At 38.8% G+C, this 10,736-nt stretch overlaps 1 non-coding gene across 1 annotated transcript; it reads left to right on the forward strand.

The window, feature by feature from the left end:
- The first annotated feature begins 8,483 nt into the window (after nucleotides 1-8,483).
- Nucleotides 8,484-8,591, forward strand: LOC148544089 (small nucleolar RNA R71). Its single transcript, XR_015900394.1, has one exon. It is a non-coding gene; the product is annotated as a small nucleolar RNA R71 (small nucleolar RNA).
- The last annotated feature ends 2,145 nt before the right edge of the window (nucleotides 8,592-10,736 follow it).

Genomic DNA, 10,736 nt, shown 5'->3' on the forward strand with positions numbered 1-10,736 from the left:
CATTCACCTAAAAGAAAACGCCTGCAGAAGCTCAAGAACTTATTGACATGGTTACAAATAATCAATTCATGTATACTTCCGAGAGAAATTCTGTAAATAATGGGATGCCTCAGAAGAAGGGAGTTCTTGAAATTGATACTCTGAATGCCATATTGGCTCAGAATAAAATATTGATTCAGCAAGTCAATATGATCTCTCAGAGTCTGAATGGATTGAAGGAATCATCCAACAGTACTCAAGAGGCATCTTCTGAGGAAGAAGCTTATGATCCTGAGAACCCTGCAATAGCAGAGGTGAATTACATGGGTGAACCTTATGGAAACACCTATAATCCCTCATGGAGAAATCATCCAAATCTCTCATGGAAGGATCAACAAAAGCCTTAACAAGGCTTTAATAATGGTGGAAGAAACAGGTTTAGCAATAGCAAGCCTTTTCCATCATCTTCTCAGCAACAGACAGAGAACTCTGAACAAAATACCTCTAATTTAGCAAACTTAGTCTCTGATCTGTCCAAGGCTACTCTAAGTTTCATGAGTGAAACAAGGTCTTCCATAAGAAATTTGGAGGCACAAGTGAGCCAGCTTTGTAAGAAAATCACTGAAACACCTCCTAGTACTCTCCCAAATAATACAGAAGAGAATCCAAAGAGAGAGTGCAAGGCCATTGATATATCAATCATGGCCGAACCCACAAGGGAGGGAGAGGACGTGAATCCCAGTGAGGAAGACCTCCTGGGACGTCCAGTGATCAACAGGGAGTTTCCCCTTGAGGAACCAAAGGAATCTGAGGCTCATCTAGAGACCATAGAGATTCCATTGAACCTCCTTATGCCCTTCATGAGCTCTGATGAGTATTCTTCTTCTGAAGAGAATGAGGATGTTACTGAAGAGCAAGTTGCCAAGTACATTGGTGCAATCATGAAGCTGAATGCCAAATTATTTGGTAATGAGACTTGGGAAGATGAACCTCCCGTGCTCATCAATGAACTGAGTGATCTGGATCAACTGACATTACCTTAGAAGAAACAGGATCCTGGAAAGTTCCTAATACCTTGTACCATATGCACCATGACCTTTGAGAAGGCTCTATGTGACCTTGGGTCAGGGGTAAACCTCATGCCACTCTCTGTAATGGAGAAACTGGGAATCTTTGAGGTACAGGCTTCCAAATTCTTATTAGAGATGGCAGAAAAATCCATGAAACAGGCTTATGGACAAGTAGAGGATGTGTTAGTAAAGGTTGAAGGCCTTTACATCCCTGCTGATTTCATAATCCTAGACACTGGAAAGGATGAGGATGAATACATCATCCTTGGAAGACCTTTCCTAGCCACAGCAAGAGCTGTGATTGATGTAGATAGAGGAGAGTTGGTCCTCCAACTAAATAAGGACAACCTTGTGTTTAAAACTCAAGGATCTCCTTCTGTAACCATGGAGAGAAAGCATGAGAAGCTTCTCTCAGTTCAAAGTCAACTAAAGCCCCCACAGTCAAACTCTAAGTTTGGTGTTGGGAGGCCTCAGCCAAACTCTAAGTATGGTGTTGAACTCCCATATCCAAACTCTAAGTTTGGTGTTAGGAGTCTATAAAATTGACCTGATCACCTGTGTGGCTCCATGAGAGCCCACTGTCAAGCTATTGACATTAAAGAAGCGCTTGTTGGGAGGCAACCCAATTTTTATTTATCTAATTTTATTTTTATTTTCATTGTTCTTTCATGTTTTATTAGGTTCATGATCATGTGGAGTCACAAAATAAATACAAAAATTAAAAACAAAATCAAAAACAGCAAAAGAAAAATCACACCCTGGAGGAAGGACTTACTGGTGTTTAAACGCCAGTAAGGAGCATTGGTGCACGAAATTGTGATCTCAGGCAACGGCGCCAAAAACTCAGTACGCACGTCTTAATAAATCGTTTTTCATTCACAACTTTGATACAACTAACCAGCAAGTGCACTGGGTCGTCCAAGTAATAAAACCTTACGTGAGTAAGGGTCGATCCCACGGAGATTGTTGGTATGAAGCAAGCTATGGTCATCTTGTAAATATCAGTCAGGCGGATATCAAATGGGTATGGAGTTTTGGAGATAATAATAATAAATAAACAGAAAATAAAGATAGAGATACTTATGTAAATCATTGGTGAGAATTTCAGATAAGCGTATAGAGATGCTTTCATTCCTCTGAACCTCTGCTTTCCTGCTGTCTTCATCCAATCATTCCTACTCCTTTCCATGGCAAGCTTTCTGTAAGGCATCACCGTTGTCAATGGCTACATCCCATCCTCTCTGTGAAAAAAGGTCTAAATGCTCTGTCACGGCACGACTAATCATCTGGAGGTTCTCGATCATACTGGAATAGGATTCACCCTCTTTTTGCGTCTGTCACTACGCCCAGCACTCGCGAGTTTGAAGTTCGTCACAGCCATCCCTTCCCAGATCCTATTCGGAATACCACAGACAAGGTTTAGACTTTCCGGATCTCAGGAATGGCCATCCATGGGTTCTAACTTATACCACGAAGATTCTAATATCTCGGACTCGGTCCTCTGTATTAGATATCTAAGAAATACTCATTCTAGCTTGTTTGCATGTAGAACGGAAGTGGTTGTCAGGCACGCGTTCATAAGTGAGAATGATGATGAGCGTCACATAATCATCACATTCATCATGTTCTTGGGTGCGAATGGATATCTTAGAAGTGGAATAAGTTGAATTGAATAGAAAAACAGTAGTACTTTGCATTAAATCATGAGGAACAGCAGAGCTCCACACCTTAATCTATGGAGTGCAGAAACTCTACCGTTGAAAATACATAAGTGATGAAGGTTCAGGCATGGCCGAATGGCCAACCCCCCCAAACGTGATCAATAGATGAAACTAAAGATCATCCGATCATGTAAATACAATAGTAAAAAGTTCTATTTATACTAAACTAGCTACTAGGGTTTACAGAAGTAAGTAATTGATGCATAAATCCACTTCCGGGGCCCACTTGGTGTGTGCTTGGGCTGAGCTTGAAGTTTACACGTGCAGAGGCTTCTTTTGGAGTTGAACGCCAAGTTGTAACGTGTTTTTGGCGTTCAACTCTGGTTCGTGACGTGTTTCTGGCGTTTAACTCTAGACTGCAGCGTAGAACTGGCGTTCAACGCCCTTTTGCGTCATCTAAACTCAGACAAAGTATGGACTATTATATATTTCTGGAAATCCCTGGATGTCTACTTTCCAACGCAATTGGAAGCGCACCATTTGGAGTTCTGTAGCTCCATAAATTCCACTTTGAGTGCAGGGAGGTCAGAATCCAACAGCATCAGCAGTCCTTCTTCAACCTCTGAATCTGATTTTTGCTCAAGTCCCTCAATTTCAGCTAGAAAATACCTGAAATCACAGAAAAATACACAAACTCATAGTAAAGTCCAAAAATGTGAATTTAACATAAAAACTAATAAAAACATCCCTAAAAGTAACTAGATCCTACTAAAAACATACTAAAAACAATGCCAAAAAGCGTATAAATTATCCGCTCATCACAACACCAAACTTAAATTGTTGCTTGTCCCCAAGCAACTGAAAATCAAATAGGATAAAAAGAAGAGAATATACTATAAATTCTAAACTATCAATGAAACTTAGCTCCAATCAGATGAGCGGGACTTGTAGCTTTTTGCCTCTTGAATAGTTTTGGCATCTCACTTTATCTATTGAAGTTCAGAATGATTGGCATCTATAGAAACTCAGAGTTCAGATAGTGTTATTGATTCTCCTAGTTCAGTATGTTGATTCTTGAACACAGCTACTTTATGAGTCTTGGCCGTTGCCCTAAGCACTTTGTTTTCCAGTATTACCACCGGATACATAAATGCCACAGACACATAACTGGGTGAACCTTTTTAGATTGTGACTCAGCTTTGCTAAAGTCCCCAATTAGAGGTGTCCAGGGTTCTTAAGCACACTCTGCTTTTGCTTTGGACCTTGACTTTAACCGCTCAGTCTCAAGTTTTCACTTGACACCTTCACGCCACAAGCACATGGTTAGGGACAGCTTAGTTTAGCCGCTTAGGCCAGGATTTTATTCCTTTAGGCCCTCCTATCCACTGATGCTCAAATCCTCAGATCCTTTTTATTTACCCTTGCCTTTTGGTTTTAAGGGCTATTGGCTTTTTCTGCTTGCTTTTTCTTTTTCTCTTTTTTTTTCGCATTTTTTTTCCTGCAAGCTTTGTATTCACTGCTTTTTCTTGCTTCAAGAATCATTTTTATGATTTTTCAGATTATCAAATAACATGTCTCCTTGTCATCATTCTTTCAAGAGCCATCATATTTAACATTCATAAACAACAACTTCAAAAGACATATGCACTGTTCAAGCATTCATTTAGAAAACAAAAAGTATTGTCACCACATCAATATAATTAAACTAAGTTCAAGGATAAATTCAAAACTCATGTACTTCTTGTTCTTTTGAATTAAAAACATTTTTCATTTAAGAGAGGTGATGGATTCATAGGACATTCATAACTTTAAGACAAAGTTACTAAATACTGATGATCATGTAATAAGACACTAACATAGATAAGCACTTAACATAAAGAAAACGAAAAACAGAAAATTTGAGAACAAGGAATGAGTCCACCTTAGTGATGGTGGCATTTCCTTCTTGAGGAACCAATGATGTCCTTGAGCTCTTCTATGTCTCTTCCTTATCTTTGTTGCTCCTCCCTCATTGCTCTTTGATCTTCTCTAATTTCATGGAGGATGATGGAGTGATCTTGATGTTCCACCCTTAATTGTCCCATGTTGGAACTTAATTCTCCTAGGGAGGTGTTGATTTGCTCCCAAAAATTCTGTGGAGGAAAGTGCATCCCTTGAGGCATCTCAGGGATTTCTTGGTGATGAGCTTCTTCATGCGTCTCTTGAGATCCATGAATAGGCTCTCTTGTTTGCTCCATCATTTTCTTAATGATGGGCTTGTCCTCTTCAATGAGGATATCTCCCTCTATGTTAATCCTAGCCGAATTGCATAGGTGGCAAATGAGGTGAGGAAAGGCTAACCTTGCCATAGTGGAGGACTTGTCAGCCACCTTGTAGAGTTCTTGAGGTATAATCTCATGAACTTCCACTTCTTCTCCAATCATGATGCTATGGATCATGATGGCCCGGTCTATAGTAACTTCAGACCGGTTGCTAGTGGGAATGATTGAGCGTTGAATGAACTCCAACCATCCTCTAGCTACAGGCTTAAGGTCCTGTCTTCTCAGTTGAACTGGTTTGCCTTTTGAGTCAATCTTCCATTGAGCTCCTTCCACACATATGTCCATGAGGACTTGGTCCAACCTTTGATCAAAGTTGACTCTCCTTGTGTAGGGGCGTGCGTTCTCTTCCATCATTGGCAAGTTGAACGCCAACCTCACATTTTTCGGACTAAAATCTAAGTATTTCCCCCGAACCATGGTGAGATAATTCTTTGGGTTTGGGTTCTTACTTTGATCATGGTTCCTAGTGATCCATGCATTAGCATAGAACTCTTGAACCATTAGAATTCCGACTTGTTGGATGGGGTTTGTTAGAACTTCCCAACCTCTTCTTTGGATCTCATGTCGGATCTCCGGATACTCATTTTTCTTGAGTTTGAAAGGGACCTCGGGGATCACCTTCTTCTTGGCCACAACATCATAGAAGTGGTCTTGATGGGCTTTGGAGATGAATCTTTCCATCTCCCATGACTCGGAGGTGGAAGCTTTTGTCTTTCCTTTCCCTTTTCTAGAGAATTCTCCGGTCTTAGGTGCCATCAATGGTAATGAAAAAACAAAAAGCTTATGCTTTTACCACATCAAACTTAGAATATTGCTCGCCCTCGAGCAAGAGAAGAAAGAAAAGAAGAAGAAGAAGAAGATATGGAAGAGAGGGAAAGAGGGTTGTGTTTCGGCCAAGAAGGGGATGAGAGGGTTGTGTTGTGTGATAATGAAGAAGAATGGAGAGGTTTATATAGTGGAGGGAGAGGGGTTAAGGTTCGGCCATATGGGGTGGGAAAGTGATTTTGAATTTTGAAGGTAGGTGGGGTTTATGAGGTAGGTTTATGGGGAAGAGTGGATGGATGTGAGTGGTGAATGGGTAATAGGGAAGAGAGAGATTGAGGTGATTGGTGAAGGGTTTTGGGGAAAGGTGTTTATTGGGAAGAGAGGATGAATGAGAAGAGGGGAGAGTATAAGTGGAGGTAGGTGGAGATCCTGTGGGGTCCACAGATGCTGAGATGATCCCATGGGGTCCACAGATCCTGAGGTGTCAAGGATTTACATTCTTGCACCATTGAGGCATGTAAAATGCCTTTGCATGCAATTCTGGCGTTTAAACGCCGAATTGATGCTTGTTCTGGGCGTTCAACGCCCAGATGCAGCATGTTTCTGGCATTGAATGCCAGTTCTATGCTTGTTTCTGGCGTTCAGCGCCAGCTTTCCTCAGTGTGCATTCCTGGCGTCTGAACGCCAAGATGCTGCTTGTTTCTGGCATTCAACGGCAGATCCATGCTCTGTTCTGGTGTTGAACGCCAGCCAGATGCTCCTTACTGGCGTTTAAACGCCAGTAAGCCCTTCCTCCAGGGTGTGATTTTTCTTCTGCTATTTTTGATTCTGTTTTTGATTTTTCTATTTATTTTGTGACTTCACATGATCATGACCCTAATAAAACATGAAAGAACAATAAGAATAAAAATAAAATTAGATAAATAAAAATTGGGTTGCCTCCCAACAAGCGCTTCTTTAATGTCAATAGCTTGACAGTGAGCTCTCATGGAGCCTCACAGATGTTCAGATCATTGTTGAGACTTCCCAACACCAAACTTAGAGTTTGGATATGGGAGTTCAATACCAAACTTAAAGTTTGGTTGTGGCCTCCCAACACCAAACTTAGAGTTTGACTGTGGGGGCTCTGGTTGACTCTGCAGTGAGAAAAGCCTTTCATGCTTCCTCTCCATGGTTACAGATAGAGATCCTTGAGTTTTAAACACAAGGTTGACCTCATTTAGTTGAAGGATCAATTCTCCTCTGTCCACATCAATCACAGCTCTTGCTGTGGCTATGAAGGGTCTTCCAAGGATGATGGATTCATCCTCATCCTTCCCAGTATCTAGGATTATGAAATCAGCAGGGATGTAAAGGCCTTCAACCTTTACTAACATGTCCTCTGCTTGTCCATAAGCCTGTTTTCTGGAATTGTCTGCCATCTCTAATGAGATTCTAGCAGCTTGTACCTCAAAGATTCCCAGTTTCTCCATTACAGAGAGTGGCATGAGGTTTATTCCTGACCCCAGGTCACATAGATCCTTCTCAAAGGTCATGGTGCCTATGGTACAAGGTATTAGGAACTTTCCAGGATCCTGTTTCTTCTGAGGCAATCTCAGTTGATCCAATGCATTTAGTTCATTGGTGAACAGGGGAGGTTCATCTCCCCAAGTCTCATTACCAAATAGTTTGGTATTCAGCTTCATGATTGCACCAAGGTACTTGGCAACTTGCTCTTCAGTAACATCCTCATTCTCTTCAGAAGAAGAATACTCATCAGAGCTCATGAAGGGCATAAGGAGGTTCAATGGAATCTCTATGGTCTCTAAATGAGCCTTAGATTCCTTTGGTTCCTCAAAGGGAAACTCCTTGTTGATCACTGGACGTCCCAGGAGGTCTTCCTCCTTGGGATTCACATCCTCCGCTTCCTCCTTGGATTCGGCCATGATGGTTATATCAATGGCCTTGCAATCCCTCTTTGGGTTCTCTTCTGTATTGCTTGGGAGAGTACTAGGAGGGGTTTCAGTGATCTTCTTACTCAGCTGGCCCACTTGTGCCTCCAAATTTCTAATGGATGTCCTTGTTTCATTCATGAAACTCAGAGTGGCCTTAGATAGATCAGAGACTAAATTTGCTAAGCTAGATGGATTCTGCTCAGAATTCTCTGTCTGTTGCTGAGTGGATGATGGAAAAGGTGTACTATTGTTAAACCTGTTTCTTCCACCATTATTAAAGCCTTGTTGAGGCTTTTGTTGATCCTTCCATGAGAAATTTGGGTGATTTCTCCATGAGGGGTTATAGGTGTTTTCATAGGATTCACCCATGTAATTTACCTCTGCTATTACAGGGTTCTCAGGATCATAAGCTTCTTCCTCAGAAGATGCCTCTTGAGTACTGTTGGATGCAGTTTGCATTCCATTCAGACTCTGAAAAATTATATTGACTTGTTGAGTCAATATTTTATTCTGAGCCAATATGGCATTCAGAGTATCAATTTCAAGAACTCCCTTCTTCTGAGGCGTCCCATTACTCACAGGATTCCTCTCAGAAGTGTACATGAACTGGTTATTTGCAACCATGTCAATGAGTTCTTGAGCTTCTGCAGGCGTTTTCTTTAGGTAAATGGATCCACCTGCAGAAGTATCCAATGACATCTTAGCTAATTCAGACAGACCATCATAGAATATATCCAGGATGGTCCATTCTGAAAGCATGTCAGAAGGACACTTTTTGGTCAGTTGCTTATATCTCTCCCAAGCTTCATAGAGGGATTCACCTTCTTTCTGTCTGAAGGTTTGAACATCAACTCTAAGCTTACTCAGCTTTTGAGGAGGAAAGAACTTGGCTAAGAAAGCCTTGACCAGCTTATCCCAAGAGTTCAGGCTATCTTTAGGTTGAGAATCCAACCATATTCTAGCTCTGTCTCTCACAGCAAACGGGAAAAGCATGAGCCTGTAGACCTCGGGATCAACCCCATTGGTCTTAACAGTATCACAGATCTGCAAGAATTCAGTTAAAAACTGAAAAGGATCTTCAGATGGAAGTCCATGAAACTTGCAGTTCTGCTGCATCAGAGAAACTAATTGAGGTTTCAGCTCAAAGTTGTTTGCTCTAATGGCAGGGATGGAGATGCTTCTTCCATGTAAATTGGAATTAGGTGCAGTAAAGTCACCAAGCATCCTCCTTGCATTATTATTATTTTCGGCTGCCATCTCCTCTTCGTGATCAAAAATTCCTGTAAGGTTGTCTCTGGATTGTTGTATTTTAACTTCTCTTAGTTTCCTTTTCAGAGTCCTTTCAGGTTCAGGATCTGCTTCAACAAGAATGTTCTTGTCCTTGCTCCTGCTCATATGAAAAAGAAGGGAACAGAAAATAATAATAGGGATCCTTTTTACTACAGTATAGAGGTTCCCTTGTGTGAGTAGAAGAAAAGAAGAAAGAGAACGAAGAAGAGAAGAATTCGAACTCAGAAGAGAGAAGGGGTTCGAAATTTTGGGTGAGGAGAAGTGTTAGTAGATGAATAAATAAATAGAAGGAGATGAGGGAGAGGAAATTTCGAAAATTAATTTTTGAAAAGAAGTTGATGATTTTCAAAAATTAAAGGAGAATTAAAATTAAATTAAAATTTAAACAATTAATTAACTAAAAAGAATTTTTGAAAAAGAGGGAGGTATTTTCGAAAATTAGAGAGGGATAGTTAGTTAGGTAGTTTTGAAAGAGATAAGAAACAAACAAAAAGTTAATTATTTAGTTGAAACAAATTTTAAAAATCAATTTTTAAAAGATAAGAAGATAAGAAGTTAGAAAAGATATTTGAAAAAGATATGATATGAAAAGGTATGATTAAAAAGATATGATTTTGAAAAAGATAAGAAAAAGATATTTTTGAAAGGATATGATTGAAATTAGTTTTGAAAAAGATTTGATTTTTAAAATCACAATTAATGACTTGATTCACAAGAAATCACAAGATATGATTTTAGAACTTAAAGTTTGAATCTTTCTTAACAAGTAAGTAACAAACTTGAAATTTTTGAATCAAAACATTAATTATTGATGATATTTTCGAAAATTATGATATAAAATTAAGAAAAATATTTTTGAAAAATATTTTTAAAATTTTCGAAAATAAATAAGAAAAATGAAAAAGATACGATTTTTGAAAAAGATAAGATTTTTTCAATTTGAAAATTTGATTTGACTCATAAGAAACAACTAGATTTTAAAAATTTTGAAAAAGTCAACTCAAATTTTCGAAAATTTATGAGAGAAAAAGGGAAAGATATATTTTTGATTTTTGAATTTTTAATGATGAGAGAGAAAAACATAAAAAATGACTCACAACATGAAAATTATGAATCAAAACACATGATGCATGCAAGAACACTATGAATGTCAAGATGAACACCAAGAACACTTTGAAGATCATGATGAACATCAAGAACATATTTTTTTGAAAAATTTTTTATGCAAGGAAAACATGCAAGACACCAAACTTAGAAATCTTTAATGCTTAGACACTATGAATGCAAAGATGCACATGAAAAACAACAAAAGACACAAAATAAGAAAACATCAAGATCAAACAAGAAGACTTACCAAGAACAACTTGAAGATCATGAAGAACACTATGAATGCATGAATTTTCGAAAAATGCATAAATTTTTAGAAAAAATGCAATTGACACCAAACGTAAAAATTGACTCAAGACTCAAACAAGAAACAAAAAATATTTTTGATTTTATGATTTTATTAATTTTTTTGGATTTTTGTATATTTTTATTTCTTTTGAAAACCTATAGGAAAAAAGAAGCAATGAATTCAAAGTCCTCAATCAAGATTCCAGGAATCATACCAGGTTAGTCTAAAGCTTAATGGCCAGCCAAACTTCAGCATACCATTTTGAAACTTTAGAATTCATTCTTAAAAATTTTAAAATAATTTTCGAAATCAAAGGGAAA

Source organism: Arachis ipaensis, chromosome B9 (genome assembly GCF_059453495.1).
Source record: "Arachis ipaensis isolate K30076 ecotype BB chromosome B9, ASM5945349v1, whole genome shotgun sequence".
In the NCBI taxonomy this organism is placed as follows: domain Eukaryota; kingdom Viridiplantae; phylum Streptophyta; class Magnoliopsida; order Fabales; family Fabaceae; genus Arachis; species Arachis ipaensis.